At 33.4% G+C, this 19,782-nt stretch overlaps 17 non-coding genes across 17 annotated transcripts; all 17 read right to left on the bottom strand.

The window, feature by feature from the left end:
- Nucleotides 1–239: 239 nt before the first annotated feature.
- TRNAI-AAU (transfer RNA isoleucine (anticodon AAU)) lies at nt 240–313 on the bottom strand. Its single transcript has one exon. It is a non-coding gene; the product is annotated as a tRNA-Ile (tRNA).
- Nucleotides 314–1,427: 1,114 nt separating this feature from the next.
- TRNAI-AAU (transfer RNA isoleucine (anticodon AAU)) lies at nt 1,428–1,501 on the bottom strand. The gene has a single exon. It is a non-coding gene; the product is annotated as a tRNA-Ile (tRNA).
- Nucleotides 1,502–4,333: 2,832 nt separating this feature from the next.
- TRNAI-AAU (transfer RNA isoleucine (anticodon AAU)) lies at nt 4,334–4,407 on the bottom strand. Its single transcript has one exon. It is a non-coding gene; the product is annotated as a tRNA-Ile (tRNA).
- Nucleotides 4,408–4,930: 523 nt separating this feature from the next.
- On the bottom strand, nt 4,931–5,004 carry TRNAI-AAU (transfer RNA isoleucine (anticodon AAU)). The gene has a single exon. It is a non-coding gene; the product is annotated as a tRNA-Ile (tRNA).
- A 523-nt stretch (nt 5,005–5,527) lies between these two features.
- On the bottom strand, nt 5,528–5,601 carry TRNAI-AAU (transfer RNA isoleucine (anticodon AAU)). The gene has a single exon. It is a non-coding gene; the product is annotated as a tRNA-Ile (tRNA).
- A 782-nt stretch (nt 5,602–6,383) lies between these two features.
- On the bottom strand, nt 6,384–6,457 carry TRNAI-AAU (transfer RNA isoleucine (anticodon AAU)). The gene has a single exon. It is a non-coding gene; the product is annotated as a tRNA-Ile (tRNA).
- A 782-nt stretch (nt 6,458–7,239) lies between these two features.
- On the bottom strand, nt 7,240–7,313 carry TRNAI-AAU (transfer RNA isoleucine (anticodon AAU)). The gene has a single exon. It is a non-coding gene; the product is annotated as a tRNA-Ile (tRNA).
- A 517-nt stretch (nt 7,314–7,830) lies between these two features.
- Nucleotides 7,831–7,904, bottom strand: TRNAI-AAU (transfer RNA isoleucine (anticodon AAU)). Its single transcript has one exon. It is a non-coding gene; the product is annotated as a tRNA-Ile (tRNA).
- A 523-nt stretch (nt 7,905–8,427) lies between these two features.
- Nucleotides 8,428–8,501, bottom strand: TRNAI-AAU (transfer RNA isoleucine (anticodon AAU)). The gene has a single exon. It is a non-coding gene; the product is annotated as a tRNA-Ile (tRNA).
- Nucleotides 8,502–10,477: 1,976 nt separating this feature from the next.
- On the bottom strand, nt 10,478–10,551 carry TRNAI-AAU (transfer RNA isoleucine (anticodon AAU)). The gene has a single exon. It is a non-coding gene; the product is annotated as a tRNA-Ile (tRNA).
- A 782-nt stretch (nt 10,552–11,333) lies between these two features.
- TRNAI-AAU (transfer RNA isoleucine (anticodon AAU)) lies at nt 11,334–11,407 on the bottom strand. The gene has a single exon. It is a non-coding gene; the product is annotated as a tRNA-Ile (tRNA).
- Nucleotides 11,408–14,239: 2,832 nt separating this feature from the next.
- Nucleotides 14,240–14,313, bottom strand: TRNAI-AAU (transfer RNA isoleucine (anticodon AAU)). Its single transcript has one exon. It is a non-coding gene; the product is annotated as a tRNA-Ile (tRNA).
- A 523-nt stretch (nt 14,314–14,836) lies between these two features.
- Nucleotides 14,837–14,910, bottom strand: TRNAI-AAU (transfer RNA isoleucine (anticodon AAU)). Its single transcript has one exon. It is a non-coding gene; the product is annotated as a tRNA-Ile (tRNA).
- Nucleotides 14,911–16,289: 1,379 nt separating this feature from the next.
- On the bottom strand, nt 16,290–16,363 carry TRNAI-AAU (transfer RNA isoleucine (anticodon AAU)). The gene has a single exon. It is a non-coding gene; the product is annotated as a tRNA-Ile (tRNA).
- A 523-nt stretch (nt 16,364–16,886) lies between these two features.
- Nucleotides 16,887–16,960, bottom strand: TRNAI-AAU (transfer RNA isoleucine (anticodon AAU)). The gene has a single exon. It is a non-coding gene; the product is annotated as a tRNA-Ile (tRNA).
- A 782-nt stretch (nt 16,961–17,742) lies between these two features.
- TRNAI-AAU (transfer RNA isoleucine (anticodon AAU)) lies at nt 17,743–17,816 on the bottom strand. Its single transcript has one exon. It is a non-coding gene; the product is annotated as a tRNA-Ile (tRNA).
- Nucleotides 17,817–19,527: 1,711 nt separating this feature from the next.
- TRNAI-AAU (transfer RNA isoleucine (anticodon AAU)) lies at nt 19,528–19,601 on the bottom strand. The gene has a single exon. It is a non-coding gene; the product is annotated as a tRNA-Ile (tRNA).
- Nucleotides 19,602–19,782: the final 181 nt, after the last annotated feature.

Below are 19,782 nucleotides of genomic sequence, written 5' to 3'. Positions count from 1 at the left end.
AGGAAATATAGAGATAAACATCAGACAGAAGAAAATGCTTGGAATAAATGAGAGATTTAGTTACTTAGTGTTAGAACTTACAACCATTAATGGATGTTCAAGGCACTTTAACATTAATATATAATTCCACATCTATATCAAATTGATTCAACTAATGATTCTAGCAGCTCTTGCTCCAAAGAGATATACAGATAACAAAGAGACAGAAGAAAAAGCATCTTTTATTTAACACAGAAACTTGGCCTGTACAGGGATCGAACCTGTGACCTTGGCGTTATTAGCACCACGCTCTAACCAACTGAGCTAACAGGCCGCCGCTCGTGCTGGGCTGGGGGACAAGCATATGAAGAATTGCTAATGTCAGTGAACCCCAGATAGTTTGAAAGCTTATTTTCAGCTGTTTACCCATAAGGTATATTTATATATTATCGACATGAAGAAACAAATATCACAAAAAAATCAATACAAATGAGATTTTCATTCTTAGTGTTAAAACTTAGAACCATTAATGTATGTTCTATGTGGTTTAGCAATAAATAACAGTTCATCATCTATATTAAATTAATTCATCTACTCATTCTATCAGCTCCTGCTCAAAGGAAATATAGAGATAAACATCAGACAGAAGAAAATGCTTGTAATAAATGAGAGATTTAGTTACTTAGTGTTAGAACTTACAACCATTAATGGATGTTCAAGGCACTTTAACATTAATATATAATTCCACATCTATATCAAATTGATTCAACTACTAGCAGCTCTTGCTCCAAAGAGATATACAGTTAACAAAGAGACACAAGAAAAAGCATCTTTTTTTTAACACAGAAACTTGGCCTGTACAGGGATGGAACCTGTGACCTTGGCGTTATTAGCACCACGCTCTAACCAACTGAGCTAACAGGCCGCCGTTCGTGCTGGGCTGGGGGACAAGCATATGCAGAACTGCTAATGTCAGTGAACCCCAGATAGATTGAAAGCTTATTTTCAGCTGTTTACCCATAAGGTATATTTATATATTATCGACATGAAGAAACAAATATCACAAAAAAATCAATACAAATGAGATTTTCATTCTTAGTGTTAAAACTTAGAACCATTAATGTATGTTCTATGTGGTTTAGCAATAAATAACAGTTCATCATCTATATTAAATTAATTCATCTACTCATTCTATCAGCTCCTGCTCAAAGGAAATATAGAGATAAACATCAGACAGAAGAAAATGCTTGTAATAAATGAGAGATTTAGTTACTTAGTGTTAGAACTTACAACCATTAATGGATGTTCAAGGCACTTTAACATTAATATATAATTCCACATCTATATCAAATTGATTCAACTAATGATTCTAGCAGCTCTTGCTCCAAAGAGATATACAGATAACAAAGAGACAGAAGAAAAAGCATCTTTTATTTAACACAGAAACTTGGCCTGTACAGGGATCGAACCTGTGACCTTGGCGTTATTAGCACCACGCTCTAACCAACTGAGCTAACAGGCCGCCGCTCGTGCTGGGCTGGGGGACAAGCATATGAAGAATTGCTAATGTCAGTGAACCCCAGATAGTTTGAAAGCTTATTTTCAGCTGTTTACCCATAAGGTATATTTATATATTATCGACATGAAGAAACAAATATCACAAAAAAATCAATACAAATGAGATTTTCAATCTTAGTGTTAAAACTTAGAACCATTAATGTATTTTCCATGTGGTTTAGCAATAAATAACAGTTCATAATCTATATTAAATTAATTCATCTACTCATTCTATCAGCTTCTGCTCAAAGGAAATATAGATTTAAACAAGATACAGAAGAAAATGCATCTATTTCAACATTAAAGCAGCGTTAAGTGTTTGCTTGGAGAGTGGTAGAAAGTATGTTCTTGGCATTTTTAACTTCATGTTCTAACAGAATCAGATAATAGGCTTACTATATTTATAGCATACTACTGAAGAAATAACAGATGATGAAGTGCTACTGATTGTTAACCCGAGATAGATGGAAATCTTATATTCAGCTGTTTACATTCATGGTGTCTTTAAGCATTATCAAAAAATCAAAACTAGACTTTCCTAAATTACTTGTAATAAATGGGAGATTAATTACTTAGTGTTAGAACTTTGAACCATTAATGGATGTTCAAGGCACTTTAACATTAATATATAATTCCACATCTATATCAAATTGATTCAACTAATGATTCTAGCAGCTCTTGCTCCAAAGAGATATACAGATAACAAAGAGACAGAAGAAAAAGCATCTTTTATTTAACACAGAAACTTGGCATGTACAGGGATCGAACCAGTGACCTTGGCGTTATTAGCACCACGCTCTAACCAACTGTGCTAACAGGCCGCCGTTCGTGCTGGGCTGGGGGACAAGCATATGAAGAATTGCTAATGTCAGTGAACCCCAGATAGTTTGAAAGCTTATTTTCAGCTGTTTACCCATAAGGTATATTTATATATTATCGACATGAAGAAACAAATATCACAAAAAAATCAATACAAATGAGATTTTCATTCTTAGTGTTAAAACTTAGAACCATTAATGTATGTTCTATGTGGTTTAGCAATAAATAACAGTTCATCATCTATATTAAATTAATTCATCTACTCATTCTATCAGCTCCTGCTCAAAGGAAATATAGAGCTAAACATCAGAAAGAAGAAAATGCTTGTAATAAATGAGAGATTTAGTTACTTAGTGTTAGAACTTACAACCATTAATGGATGTTCAAGGCACTTTAACATTAATATATAATTCCACATCTATATCAAATTGATTCAACTAATGATTCTAGCAGCTCTTGCTCCAAAGAGATATACAGTTAACAAAGAGACACAAGAAAAAGCATCTTTTTTTTAACACAGAAACTTGGCCTGTACAGGGATCGAACCTGTGAGCTTGGCGTTATTAGCACCACGCTCTAACCAACTGAGCTAACAGGCCGCTGTTTGTGCTGGGCTGGGGGACAAGCATATGAAGAATTGCTAATGTCAGTGAACCCCACATAGTTTGAAAGCTTATTTTCAGCTGTTTACCCATAAGGTATATTTATATATTATCGACATGAAGAAACAAATATCACAAAAAAATCAATACAAATGAGATTTTCATTCTTAGTGTTAAAACTTAGAACCATTAATGTATGTTCTATGTGGTTTAGCAATAAATAACAGTTCATCATCTATATTAAATTAATTCATCTACTCATTCTATCAGCTCCTGCTCAAAGGAAATATAGAGATAAACATCAGACAGAAGAAAATGCTTGTAATAAATGAGAGATTTAGTTACTTAGTGTTAGAAATTACAACCATTAATGGATGTTCAAGGCACTTTAACATTAATATATAATTCCACATCTATATCAAATTGATTCAACTAATGATTCTAGCAGCTCTTGCTCCAAAGAGATATACAGTTAACAAAGAGACACAAGAAAAAGCATCTTTTATTTAACACAGAAACTTGGCCTGTACAGGGATGGAACCTGTGACCTTGGCGTTATTAGCACCACGCTCTAACCAACTGAGCTAACAGGCCGCTGTTCGTGCTGGGCTGGGGGACAAGCATATGAAGAACTGCTAATGTCAGTGAACCCCAGATAGTTTGAAAGCTTATTTTCAGCTGTTTACCCATAAGGTATATTTATATATTATCGACATGAAGAAACAAATATCACAAAAAAATCAATACAAATGAGATTTTCATTCTTAGTGTTAAAACTTAGAACCATTAATGTATTTTCCATGTGGTTTAGCAATAAATAACAGTTCATCATCTATATTAAATTAATTCATCTACTCATTCTATCAGCTTCTGCTCAAAGGAAATATAGATTTAAACAAGATACAGAAGAAAATGCATTTATTTCAACATTAAAGCAGCGTTAAGTGTTTGCTTGGAGAGTGGTAGAAAGTATGTTCTTGGCATTTTTAACTTCATGTTCTAACAGAATCAGATAATAGGCTTACTATATTTATAGCATACTACTGAAGAAATAACAGATGATGAAGTGCTACTGATTGTTAACCCGAGATAGATGGAAATCTTATATTCAGCTGTTTACATTCATGGTGTCTTTAAGCATTATCAAAAAATCAAAACTAGACTTTCCTAAATTACTTGTAATAAATGGGAGATTAATTACTTAGTGTTAGAACTTTGAACCATTAATGGATGTTCAAGGCACTTTAACATTGATATATAATTCCACATCTATATCAAATTGATTCAACTAATCATTCTAGCAGCTCTTGCTCCAAAGAGATATACAGTTAACAAAGAGACACAAGAAAAAGCATCTTTTTTTTAACACAGAAACTTGGCCTGTACAGGGATCGAACCTGTGACCTTGGCGTTATTAGCACCACGCTCTAACCAACTGAGCTAACAGGCCGCTGTTTGTGCTGGGCTGGGGGACAAGCATATGAAGAATTGCCAATGTCAGTGAACCCCAGATAGTTTGAAAGCTTATTTTCAGCTGTTTACCCATAAGGTATATTTATATATTATCGACATGAAGAAACAAATATCACAAAAAAATCAATACAAATGAGATTTTCATTCTTAGTGTTAAAACTTAGAACCATTAATGTATGTTCTATGTGGTTTAGCAATAAATAACAGTTCATCATCTATATTAAATTAATTCATCTACTCATTCTATCAGCTCCTGCTCAAAGGAAATATAGAGATAAACATCAGACAGAAGAAAATGCTTGTAATAAATGAGAGATTTAGTTACTTAGTGTTAGAACTTACAACCATTAATGGATGTTCAAGGCACTTTAACATTAATATATAATTCCACATCTATATCAAATTGATTCAACTAATGATTCTAGCAGCTCTTGCTCCAAAGAGATATACAGTTATCAAAGAGACACAAGAAAAAGCATCTTTTTTTTAACACAGAAACTTGGCCTGTACAGGGATCGAACCTGTGACCTTGGCGTTATTAGCACCACGCTCTAACCAACTGAGCTAACAGGCCGCTGTTCGTGCTGGGCTGGGGGACAAGCATATGAAGAATGGCCAATGTCAGTGAACCCCAGATAGTTTGAAAGCTTATTTTCAGCTGTTTACCCATAAGGTATATGTATATATTATCGACATGAAGAAACAAATATCACAAAAAAATCAATACAAATGAGATTTTCATTCTTAGTGTTAAAACTTAGAACCATTAATGTATTTTCTATGTGGTTTAGCAATAAATAACAGTTTATCATCTATATTAAATTAATTCATCTACTCATTCTATCAGCTTCTGCTCAAAGGAAATATAGAGATAAACATCAGACAGAAGAAAATGCTTGTAATAAATGAGAGATTTAGTTACTTAGTGTTAGAACTTACAACCATTAATGGATGTTCAAGGCACTTTAACATTAATATATAATTCCACATCTATATCAAATTGATTCAACTAATGATTCTAGCAGCTCTTGCTCCAAAGAGATATACAGATAACAAAGAGACAGAAGAAAAAGCATCTTTTATTTAACACAGAAACTTGGCCTGTACAGGGATCGAACCTGTGACCTTGGCGTTATTAGCACCACGCTCTAACCAACTGAGCTAACAGGCCGCTGTTCGTGCTGGGCTGGGGGACAAGCATATGAAGAAGTGGTAATGTCAGTGAACCCCAGATAGTTTGAAAGCTTATTTTCAGCTGTTTACCCATAAGGTATATTTACATATTATCGACATGAAGAAACAAATATCACAAAAAAATCAATACAAATGAGATTTTCATTCTTAGTGTTAAAACTTAGAACCATTAATGTATTTTCCATGTGGTTTAGTAATAAATAACAGTTCATCATCTATATTAAATTAATTCATCTACTCATTCTATCAGCTTCTGCTCAAAGGAAATATAGATTTAAACAAGATACAGAAGAAAATGCATTTATTTCAACATTAAAGCAGCGTTAAGTGTTTGCTTGGAGAGTGGTAGAAAGTATGTTCTTGGCATTTTTAACTTCATGTTCTAACAGAATCAGATAATAGGCTTACTATTTTTATAGCATACTAGTGAAGAAATAACAGATGATGAAGTGCTACTGATTGTTAACCAGAGATAGATGGAAATCTTATATTCAGCTGTTTACATTCATGGTGTCTTTAAGCATTATCAAAAAATCAAAACTAGACTTTCCTAAATTACTTGTAATAAATGGGAGATGAATTACTTAGTGTTAGAACTTTGAACCATTAATGGATGTTCAAGGCACTTTAACATTAATATATAATTCCACATCTATATCACATTGATTCAACTAATCATTCTAGCAGCTCTTGCTCCAAAGAGATATACAGATAACAAAGAGACACAAGAAAAAGCATCTTTTATTGAACACAGAAACTTGGCCTGTACAGGGATCGAACCTGTGACCTTGGCGTTATTAGCACCACGCTCTAACCAACTGAGCTAACAGGCCGCCGTTCGTGCTGGGCTGGGGGACAAGCATATGAAGAATTGCTAATGTCAGTGAACCCCAGATAGTTTGAAAGCTTATTTTCAGCTCTTTACCCATAAGGTATATTTATATATTATCGACATGAAGAAACAAATATCACAAAAAAATCAATACAAATGAGATTTTCAATCTTAGTGTTAAAACTTAGAACCATTAATGTATTTTCCATGTGGTTTAGCAATAAATAACAGTTCATAATCTATATTAAATTAATTCATCTACTCATTCTATCAGCTTCTGCTCAAAGGAAATATAGATTTAAACAAGATACAGAAGAAAATGCATCTATTTCAACATTAAAGCAGCGTTAAGTGTTTGCTTGGAGAGTGGTAGAAAGTATGTTCTTGGCATTTTTAACTTCATGTTCTAACAGAATCAGATAATAGGCTTACTATTTTTATAGCATACTAGTGAAGAAATAACAGATGATGAAGTGCTACTGATTGTTAACCAGAGATAGATGGAAATCTTATATTCAGCTGTTTACATTCATGGTGTCTTTAAGCATTATCAAAAAATCAAAACTAGACTTTCCTAAATTACTTGTAATAAATGGGAGATTAATTACTTAGTGTTAGAACTTTGAACCATTAATGGATGTTCAAGGCACTTTAACATTAATATATAATTCCACATCTATATCACATTGATTCAACTAATCATTCTAGCAGCTCTTGCTCCAAAGAGATATACAGATAACAAAGAGACACAAGAAAAAGCATCTTTTATTGAACACAGAAACTTGGCCTGTACAGGGATCGAACCTGTGACCTTGGCGTTATTAGCACCACGCTCTAACCAACTGAGCTAACAGGCCGCCGTTCGTGCTGGGCTGGGGGACAAGCATATGAAGAATTGCTAATGTCAGTGAACCCCAGATAGTTTGAAAGCTTATTTTCAGCTGTTTACCCATAAGGTATATTTATATATTATCGACATGAAGAAACAAATATCACAAAAAAATCAATACAAATGAGATTTTCAATCTTAGTGTTAAAACTTAGAACCATTAATGTATTTTCCATGTGGTTTAGCAATAAATAACAGTTCATCATCTATATTAAATTAATTCATCTACTCATTCTATCAGCTCCTGCTCAAAGGAAATATAGAGATAAACATCAGACAGAAGAACATGCTTGTAATAAATGAGAGATTTAGTTACTTAGTGTTAGAACTTACAACCATTAATGGATGTTCAAGGCACTTTAACATTAATATATAATTCCACATCTATATCAAATTGATTCAACTACTAGCAGCTCTTGCTCCAAAGAGATATACAGTTAACAAAGAGACACAAGAAAAAGCATCTTTTTTTTAACACAGAGACTTGGCCTGTACAGGGATCGAACCTGTGACCTTGGCGTTATTAGCACCACGCTCTAACCAACTGAGCTAACAGGCCGCCGTTCGTGCTGTGCTGGGGGACAAGCATATGCAGAACTGCTAATGTCAGTGAACCCCAGATAGTTTGAAAGCTTATTTTCAGCTGTTTACCCATAAGGTATATTTATATATTATCGACATGAAGAAACAAATATCACAAAAAAATCAATACAAATGAGATTTTCATTCTTAGTGTTAAAACTTAGAACCATTAATGTATGTTCTATGTGGTTTAGCAATAAATAACAGTTCATCATCTATATTAAATTAATTCATCTACTTATTCTATCAGCTCCTGCTCAAAGGAAATATAGAGATAAACATCAGACAGAAGAAAATGCTTGGAATAAATGAGAGATTTAGTTACTTAGTGTTAGAACTTACAACCATTAATGGATGTTCAAGGCACTTTAACATTAATATATAATTCCACATCTATATCAAATTGATTCAACTAATGATTCTAGCAGCTCTTGCTCCAAAGAGATATACAGATAACAAAGAGACAGAAGAAAAAGCATCTTTTATTTAACACAGAAACTTGGCCTGTACAGGGATCGAACCTGTGACCTTGGCGTTATTAGCACCACGCTCTAACCAACTGAGCTAACAGGCCGCCGCTCGTGCTGGGCTGGGGGACAAGCATATGAAGAATTGCTAATGTCAGTGAACCCCAGATAGTTTGAAAGCTTATTTTCAGCTGTTTACCCATAAGGTATATTTATATATTATCGACATGAAGAAACAAATATCACAAAAAAATCAATACAAATGAGATTTTCAATCTTAGTGTTAAAACTTAGAACCATTAATGTATTTTCCATGTGGTTTAGCAATAAATAACAGTTAATAATCTATATTAAATTAATTCATCTACTCATTCTATCAGCTTCTGCTCAAAGGAAATATAGATTTAAACAAGATACAGAAGAAAATGCATCTATTTCAACATTAAAGCAGCGTTAAGTGTTTGCTTGGAGAGTGGTAGAAAGTATGTTCTTGGCATTTTTAACTTCATGTTCTAACAGAATCAGATAATAGGCTTACTATATTTATAGCATACTACTGAAGAAATAACAGATGATGAAGTGCTACTGATTGTTAACTCGAGATAGATGGAAATCTTATATTCAGCTGTTTACATTCATGGTGTCTTTAAGCATTATCAAAAAATCAAAACTAGACTTTCCTAAATTACTTGTAATAAATGGGAGATTAATTACTTAGTGTTAGAACTTTGAACCATTAATGGATGTTCAAGGCACTTTAACATTAATATATAATTCCACATCTATATCAAATTGATTCAACTAATGATTCTAGCAGCTCTTGCTCCAAAGAGATATACAGATAACAAAGAGACAGAAGAAAAAGCATCTTTTATTTAACACAGAAACTTGGCCTGTACAGGGATCGAACCTGTGACCTTGGCGTTATTAGCACCACGCTCTAACCAACTGTGCTAACAGGCCGTTGTTCGTGCTGGGCTGGGGGACAAGCATATGAAGAATTGCTAATGTCAGTGAACCGCAGATAGTTTGAAAGCTTATTTTCAGCTGTTTACCCATAAGGTATATTTATATATTATCGACATGAAGAAACAAATATCACAAAAAAATCAATACAAATGAGATTTTCATTCTTAGTGTTAAAACTTAGAACCATTAATGTATGTTCTATGTGGTTTAGCAATAAATAACAGTTCATCATCTATATTAAATTAATTCATCTACTCATTCTATCAGCTCCTGCTCAAAGGAAATATAGAGATAAACATCAGACAGAAGAAAATGCTTGTAATAAATGAGAGATTTAGTTACTTAGTGTTAGAACTTACAACCATTAATGGATGTTCAAGGCACTTTAACATTAATATATAATTCCACATCTATATCAAATTGATTCAACTAATGATTCTAGCAGCTCTTGCTCCAAAGAGATATACAGTTAACAAAGAGACACAAGAAAAAGCATCTTTTTTTTAACACAGAAACTTGGCCTGTACAGGGATCGAACCTGTGACCTTGGCGTTATTAGCACCACGCTCTAACCAACTGAGCTAACATGCCGCCGTTCGTGCTGGGCTGGGGGACAAGCATATGAAGAATTGCTAATGTCAGTGAACCCCAGATAGTTTGAAAGCTTATTTTCAGCTGTTTACCCATAAGGTATATTTATATATTATCGACATGAAGAAACAAATATCACAAAAAAATCAATACAAATGAGATTTTCATTCTTAGTGTTAAAACTTAGAACCATTAATGTATGTTCTATGTGGTTTAGCAATAAATAACAGTTCATCATCTATATTAAATTAATTCATCTACTCATTCTATCAGCTCCTGCTCAAAGGAAATATAGAGATAAACATCAGACAGAAGAAAATGCTTGTAATAAATGAGAGATTTAGTTACTTAGTGTTAGAACTTACAACCATTAATGGATGTTCAAGGCACTTTAACATTAATATATAATTCCACATCTATATCAAATTGATTCAACTAATGATTCTAGCAGCTCTTGCTCCAAAGAGATATACAGATAACAAAGAGACAGAAGAAAAAGCATCTTTTATTTAACACAGAAACTTGGCCTGTACAGGGATCGAACCTGTGACCTTGGCGTTATTAGCACCACGCTCTAACCAACTGAGCTAACAGGCCGCCGCTCGTGCTGGGCTGGGGGACAAGCATATGAAGAATTGCTAATGTCAGTGAACCCCAGATAGTTTGAAAGCTTATTTTCAGCTGTTTACCCATAAGGTATATTTATATATTATCGACATGAAGAAACAAATATCACAAAAAAATCAATACAAATGAGATTTTCAATCTTAGTGTTAAAACTTAGAACCATTAATGTATTTTCCATGTGGTTTAGCAATAAATAACAGTTCATAATCTATATTAAATTAATTCATCTACTCATTCTATCAGCTTCTGCTCAAAGGAAATATAGATTTAAACAAGATACAGAAGAAAATGCATCTATTTCAACATTAAAGCAGCGTTAAGTGTTTGCTTGGAGAGTGGTAGAAAGTATGTTCTTGGCATTTTTAACTTCATGTTCTAACAGAATCAGATAATAGGCTTACTATATTTATAGCATACTACTGAAGAAATAACAGATGATGAAGTGCTACTGATTGTTAACCCGAGATAGATGGAAATCTTATATTCAGCTGTTTACATTCATGGTGTCTTTAAGCATTATCAAAAAATCAAAACTAGACTTTCCTAAATTACTTGTAATAAATGGGAGATTAATTACTTAGTGTTAGAACTTTGAACCATTAATGGGTGTTCAAGGCACTTTAACATTAATATATAATTCCACATCTATATCAAATTGATTCAACTAATGATTCTAGCAGCTCTTGCTCCAAAGAGATATACAGATAACAAAGAGACAGAAGAAAAAGCATCTTTTATTTAACACAGAAACTTGGCCTGTACAGGGATCGAACCTGTGACCTTGGCGTTATTAGCACCACGCTCTAACCAACTGAGCTAACAGGCCGCCGCTCGTGCTGGGCTGGGGGACAAGCATATGAAGAATTGCGAATGTCAGTGAACCCCAGATAGTTTGAAAGCTTATTTTCAGCTGTTTACCCATAAGGTATATTTATATATTATCGACATGAAGAAACAAATATCACAAAAAAATCAATACAAATGAGATTTTCAATCTTAGTGTTAAAACTTAGAACCATTAATGTATTTTCCATGTGGTTTAGCAATAAATAACAGTTCATAATCTATATTAAATTAATTCATCTACTCATTCTATCAGCTTCTGCTCAAAGGAAATATAGATTTAAACAAGATACAGAAGAAAATGCATCTATTTCAACATTAAAGCAGCGTTAAGTGTTTGCTTGGAGAGTGGTAGAAAGTATGTTCTTGGCATTTTTAACTTCATGTTCTAACAGAATCAGATAATAGGCTTACTATATTTATAGCATACTACTGAAGAAATAACAGATGATGAAGTGCTACTGATTGTTAACCCGAGATAGATGGAAATCTTATATTCAGCTGTTTACATTCATGGTGTCTTTAAGCATTATCAAAAAATCAAAACTAGACTTTCCTAAATTACTTGTAATAAATGGGAGATTAATTACTTAGTGTTAGAACTTTGAACCATTAATGGATGTTCAAGGCACTTTAACATTAATATATAATTCCACATCTATATCAAATTGATTCAACTAATGATTCTAGCAGCTCTTGCTCCAAAGAGATATACAGATAACAAAGAGACAGAAGAAAAAGCATCTTTTATTTAACACAGAAACTTGGCATGTACAGGGATCGAACCAGTGACCTTGGCGTTATTAGCACCACGCTCTAACCAACTGTGCTAACAGGCCGCCGTTCGTGCTGGGCTGGGGGACAAGCATATGAAGAATTGCTAATGTCAGTGAACCCCAGATAGTTTGAAAGCTTATTTTCAGCTGTTTACCCATAAGGTATATTTATATATTATCGACATGAAGAAACAAATATCACAAAAAAATCAATACAAATGAGATTTTCATTCTTAGTGTTAAAACTTAGAACCATTAATGTATGTTCTATGTGGTTTAGCAATAAATAACAGTTCATCATCTATATTAAATTAATTCATCTACTCATTCTATCAGCTCCTGCTCAAAGGAAATATAGAGCTAAACATCAGAAAGAAGAAAATGCTTGTAATAAATGAGAGATTTAGTTACTTAGTGTTAGAACTTACAACCATTAATGGATGTTCAAGGCACTTTAACATTAATATATAATTCCACATCTATATCAAATTGATTCAACTAATGATTCTAGCAGCTCTTGCTCCAAAGAGATATACAGTTAACAAAGAGACACAAGAAAAAGCATCTTTTTTTTAACACAGAAACTTGGCCTGTACAGGGATCGAACCTGTGAGCTTGGCGTTATTAGCACCACGCTCTAACCAACTGAGCTAACAGGCCGCTGTTTGTGCTGGGCTGGGGGACAAGCATATGAAGAATTGCTAATGTCAGTGAACCCCAGATAGTTTGAAAGCTTATTTTCAGCTGTTTACCCATAAGGTATATTTATATATTATCGACATGAAGAAACAAATATCACAAAAAAATCAATACAAATGAGATTTTCATTCTTAGTGTTAAAACTTAGAACCATTAATGTATGTTCTATGTGGTTTAGCAATAAATAACAGTTCATCATCTATATTAAATTAATTCATCTACTCATTCTATCAGCTCCTGCTCAAAGGAAATATAGAGATAAACATCAGACAGAAGAAAATGCTTGTAATAAATGAGAGATTTAGTTACTTAGTGTTAGAACTTACAACCATTAATGGATGTTCAAGGCACTTTAACATTAATATATAATTCCACATCTATATCAAATTGATTCAACTAATGATTCTAGCAGCTCTTGCTCCAAAGAGATATACAGTTAACAAAGAGACACAAGAAAAAGCATCTTTTATTTAACACAGAAACTTGGCCTGTACAGGGATGGAACCTGTGACCTTGGCGTTATTAGCACCACGCTCTAACCAACTGAGCTAACAGGCCGCTGTTCGTGCTGGGCTGGGGGACAAGCATATGAAGAACTGCTAATGTCAGTGAACCCCAGATAGTTTGAAAGCTTATTTTCAGCTGTTTACCCATAAGGTATATTTATATATTATCGACATGAAGAAACAAATATCACAAAAAAATCAATACAAATGAGATTTTCAATCTTAGTGTTAAAACTTAGAACCATTAATGTATTTTCCATGTGGTTTAGCAATAAATAACAGTTCATCATCTATATTAAATTAATTCATCTACTCATTCTATCAGCTTCTGCTCAAAGGAAATATAGATTTAAACAAGATACAGAAGAAAATGCATCTATTTCAACATTAAAGCAGCGTTAAGTGTTTGCTTGGAGAGTGGTAGAAAGTATGTTCTTGGCATTTTTAACTTCATGTTCTAACAGAATCAGATAATAGGCTTACTATATTTATAGCATACTACTGAAGAAATAACAGATGATGAAGTGCTACTGATTGTTAACCCGAGATAGATGGAAATCTTATATTCAGCTGTTTACATTCATGGTGTCTTTAAGCATTATCAAAAAATCAAAACTAGACTTTCCTAAATTACTTGTAATAAATGGGAGATTAATTACTTAGTGTTAGAACTTTGAACCATTAATGGATGTTCAAGGCACTTTAACATTGATATATAATTCCACATCTATATCAAATTGATTCAACTAATCATTCTAGCAGCTCTTGCTCCAAAGAGATATACAGTTAACAAAGAGACACAAGAAAAAGCATCTTTTTTTTAACACAGAGACTTGGCCTGTACAGGGATCGAACCTGTGACCTTGGCGTTATTAGCACCACGCTCTAACCAACTGAGCTAACAGGCCGCCATTCGTGCTGTGCTGGGGGACAAGCATATGCAGAACTGCTAATGTCAGTGAACCCCAGATAGTTTGAAAGCTTATTTTCAGCTGTTTACCCATAAGGTATATTTATATATTATCGACATGAAGAAACAAATATCACAAAAAAATCAATACAAATGAGATTTTCATTCTTAGTGTTAAAACTTAGAACCATTAATGTATGTTCTATGTGGTTTAGCAATAAATAACAGTTCATCATCTATATTAAATTAATTCATCTACTTATTCTATCAGCTCCTGCTCAAAGGAAATATAGAGATAAACATCAGACAGAAGAAAATGCTTGGAATAAATGAGAGATTTAGTTACTTAGTGTTAGAACTTACAACCATTAATGGATGTTCAAGGCACTTTAACATTAATATATAATTCCACATCTATATCAAATTGATTCAACTAATGATTCTAGCAGCTCTTGCTCCAAAGAGATATACAGATAACAAAGAGACAGAAGAAAAAGCATCTTTTATTTAACACAGAAACTTGGCCTGTACAGGGATCGAACCTGTGACCTTGGCGTTATTAGCACCACGCTCTAACCAACTGAGCTAACAGGCCGCCGCTCGTGCTGGGCTGGGGGACAAGCATATGAAGAATTGCTAATGTCAGTGAACCCCAGATAGTTTGAAAGCTTATTTTCAGCTGTTTACCCATAAGGTATATTTATATATTATCGACATGAAGAAACAAATATCACAAAAAAATCAATACAAATGAGATTTTCAATCTTAGTGTTAAAACTTAGAACCATTAATGTATTTTCCATGTGGTTTAGCAATAAATAACAGTTCATAATCTATATTAAATTAATTCATCTACTCATTCTATCAGCTTCTGCTCAAAGGAAATATAGATTTAAACAAGATACAGAAGAAAATGCATCTATTTCAACATTAAAGCAGCGTTAAGTGTTTGCTTGGAGAGTGGTAGAAAGTATGTTCTTGGCATTTTTAACTTCATGTTCTAACAGAATCAGATAATAGGCTTACTATATTTATAGCATACTACTGAAGAAATAACAGATGATGAAGTGCTACTGATTGTTAACTCGAGATAGATGGAAATCTTATATTCAGCTGTTTACATTCATGGTGTCTTTAAGCATTATCAAAAAATCAAAACTAGACTTTCCTAAATTACTTGTAATAAATGGGAGATTAATTACTTAGTGTTAGAACTTTGAACCATTAATGGATGTTCAAGGCACTTTAACATTAATATATAATTCCACATCTATATCAAATTGATTCAACTAATGATTCTAGCAGCTCTTGCTCCAAAGAGATATACAGATAACAAAGAGACAGAAGAAAAAGCATCTTTTATTTAACACAGAAACTTGGCCTGTACAGGGATCGAACCTGTGACCTTGGCGTTATTAGCACCACGCTCTAACCAACTGTGCTAACAGGCCGTTGTTCGTGCTGGGCTGGGGGACAAGCATATGAAGAATTGCTAATGTCAGTGAACCGCAGATAGTTTGAAAGCTTATTTTCAGCTGTTTACCCATAAGGTATATTTATATATTATCGACATGAAGAAACAAATATCACAAAAAAATCAATACAAATGAGATTTTCATTCTTAGTGTTAAAACTTAGAACCATTAATGTATGTTCTATGTGGTTTAGCAATAAATAACAGTTCATCATCTATATTAAATTAATTCATCTACTCATTCTATCAGCTCCTGCTCAAAGGAAATATAGAGATAAACATCAGACAGAAGAAAATGCTTGTAATAAATGAGAGATTTAGTTACTTAGTGTTAGAACTTACAACCATTAATGGATGTTCAAGGCACTTTAACATTAATATATAATTCCACATCTATATCAAATTGATTCAACTAATGATTCTAGCAGCTCTTGCTCCAAAGAGATATACAGTTAACAAAGAGACACAAGAAAAAGCATCTTTTTTTTAACACAGAAACTTGGCCTGTACAGGGATCGAACCTGTGACCTTGGCGTTATTAGCACCACGCTCTAACCAACTGAGCTAACAGGCCGCCGTTCGTGCTGGGCTGGGGGACAAGCATATGAAGAATTGCTAATGTCAGTGAACCCCAGATAGTTTGAAAGCTTATTTTCAGCTGTTTACCCATAAGGTATATTTATATATTATCGACATGAAGAAACAAATATCACAAAAAAATCAATACAAATGAGATTTTCATTCTTAGTGTTAAAACTTAGAACCATTAATGTATGTTCTATGTGGTTTAGCAATAAATAACAGTTCATCATCTATATTAAATTAATTCATCTACTCATTCTATCAGCTCCTGCTCAAAGGAAATATAGAGATAAACATCAGACAGAAGAAAATGCTTGTAATAAATGAGAGATTTAGTTACTTAGTGTTAGAACTTACAACCATTAATGGATGTTCAAGGCACTTTAACATTAATATATAATTCCACATCTATATCAAATTGATTCAACTAATGATTCTAGCAGCTCTTGCTCCAAAGAGATATACAGATAACAAAGAGACAGAAGAAAAAGCATCTTTTATTTAACACAGAAACTTGGCCTGTACAGGGATCGAACCTGTGACCTTGGCGTTATTAGCACCACGCTCTAACCAACTGAGCTAACAGGCCGCCGCTCGTGCTGGGCTGGGGGACAAGCATATGAAGAATTGCTAATGTCAGTGAACCCCAGATAGTTTGAAAGCTTATTTTCAGCTGTTTACCCATAAGGTATATTTATATATTATCGACATGAAGAAACAAATATCACAAAAAAATCAATACAAATGAGATTTTCAATCTTAGTGTTAAAACTTAGAACCATTAATGTATTTTCCATGTGGTTTAGCAATAAATAACAGTTCATAATCTATATTAAATTAATTCATCTTCTCATTCTATCAGCTTCTGCTCAAAGGAAATATAGATTTAAACAAGATACAGAAGAAAATGCATCTATTTCAACATTAAAGCAGCGTTAAGTGTTTGCTTGGAGAGTGGTAGAAAGTATGTTCTTGGCATTTTTAACTTCATGTTCTAACAGAATCAGATAATAGGCTTACTATATTTATAGCATACTACTGAAGAAATAACAGATGATGAAGTGCTACTGATTGTTAACCCGAGATAGATGGAAATCTTATATTCAGCTGTTTACATTCATGGTGTCTTTAAGCATTATCAAAAAATCAAAACTAGACTTTCCTAAATTACTTGTAATAAATGGGAGATTAATTACTTAGTGTTAGAACTTTGAACCATTAATGGGTGTTCAAGGCACTTTAACATTAATATATAATTCCACATCTATATCAAATTGATTCAACTAATGATTCTAGCAGCTCTTGCTCCAAAGAGATATACAGATAACAAAGAGACAGAAGAAAAAGCATCTTTTATTTAACACAGAAACTTGGCCTGTACAGGGATCGAACCTGTGACCTTGGCGTTATTAGCACCACGCTCTAACCAACTGAGCTAACAGGCCGCTGTTTGTGCTGGGCTGGGGGACAAGCATATGAAGAATTGCGAATGTCAGTGAACCCCAGATAGTTTGAAAGCTTATTTTCAGCTGTTTACCCATAAGGTATATTTATATATTATCGACATGAAGAAACAAATATCACAAAAAAATCAATACAAATGAGATTTTCAATCTTAGTGTTAAAACTTAGAACCATTAATGTATTTTCCATGTGGTTTAGCAATAAATAACAGTTCATCATCTATATTAAATTAATTCATCTACTCATTCTATCAGCTCCTGCTCAAAGGAAATATAGAGATAAACATCAGACAGAAGAAAATGCTTGTAATAAATGAGAGATTTAGTTACTTAGTGTTAGAACTTTCAACCATTAATGGATGTTCAAGGCACTTTAACATTAATATATAATTCCACATCTATATCAAATTGATTCAACTACTAGCAGCTCTTGCTCCAAAGAGATATACAGTTAACAAAGAGACACAAGAAAAAGCATCTTTTTTTTAACACAGAAACTTGGCCTGTACAGGGATCGAACCTGTGACCTTGGCGTTATTAGCACCACGCTCTAACCAACTGAGCTAACAGGCTGCCGTTCGTTCTGTGCTGGGGGACAAGCATATGCAGAACTGCTAATGTCAGTGAACCCCAGATAGTTTGAAAGCTTATTTTCAGCTGTTTACCCATAAAGTATATTTATATATTATCGACATGAAGAAACAAATATCACAAAAAAATCAATACAAATGAGATTTTCATTCTTAGTGTTAAAACTTAGAACCATTAATGTATGTTCTATGTGGTTTAGCAATAAATAACAGTTCATCATCTATATTAAATTAATTCATCTACTCATTCTATCAGCTCCTGCTCAAAGGAAATATAGAGATAAACATCAGACAGAAGAAAATGCTTGTAATAAATGAGAGATTTAGTTACTTAGTGTTAGAACTTACAACCATTAATGGATGTTCAAGGCACTTTAACATTAATATATAATTCCACATCTATATCAAATTGATTCAACTAATGATTCTAGCAGCTCTTGCTCCAAAGAGATATACAGATAACAAAGAGACAGAAGAAAAAGCATCTTTTATTTAACACAGAAACTTGGCCTGTACAGGGATCGAACCTGTGACCTTGGCGTTATTAGCACCACGCTCTAACCAACTGTGCTAACAGGCCGTTGTTCGTGCTGGGCTGGGGGACAAGCATATGAAGAATTGCTAATGTCAGTGAACCGCAGATAGTTTGAAAGCTTATTTTCAGCTGTTTACCCATAAGGTATATTTATATATTATCGACATGAAGAAACAAATATCACAAAAAAATCAATACAAATGAGATTTTCATTCTTAGTGTTAAAACTTAAAACCATTAATGTATGTTCTATGTGGTTTAGCAATAAATAACAGTTCATCATCTATATTAAATTAATTCATCTACTCATTCTATCAGCTCCTGCTCAAAGGAAATATAGAGCTAAACATCAGACAGAAGAAAATGCTTGTAATAAATGAGAGATTTAGTTACTTAGTGTTAGAACTTACAACCATTAATGGATGTTCAAGGCACTTTAACATTAATATATAATTCCACATCTATATCAAATTGATTCAACTAATGATTCTAGCAGCTCTTGCTCCAAAGAGATATACAGTTAACAAAGAGACACAAGAAAAAGCATCTATTTTTTAACACAGAAACTTGGCCTGTACAGGGATCGAACCTGTGACCTTGGCGTTATTAGCACCACGCTCTAACCAACTGAGCTAACAGGCCGCTGTTTGTGCTGGGCTGGGGGACAAGCATATGAAGAATTGCTAATGTCAGTGAACCCCAGATAGTTTGAAAGCTTATTTTCAGCTGTTTACCCATAAGGTATATTTATATATTATCGACATGAAGAAACAAATATCACAAAAAAATCAATACAAATGAGATTTTCATTCTTAGTGTTAAA

This window comes from Triturus cristatus, chromosome 5_1 (genome assembly GCF_964204655.1).
Source record: "Triturus cristatus chromosome 5_1, aTriCri1.1, whole genome shotgun sequence".
Classification (NCBI taxonomy): Eukaryota; Metazoa; Chordata; class Amphibia; order Caudata; family Salamandridae; genus Triturus; species Triturus cristatus.
This window is presented reverse-complemented; position numbering and strand designations above follow the sequence as displayed.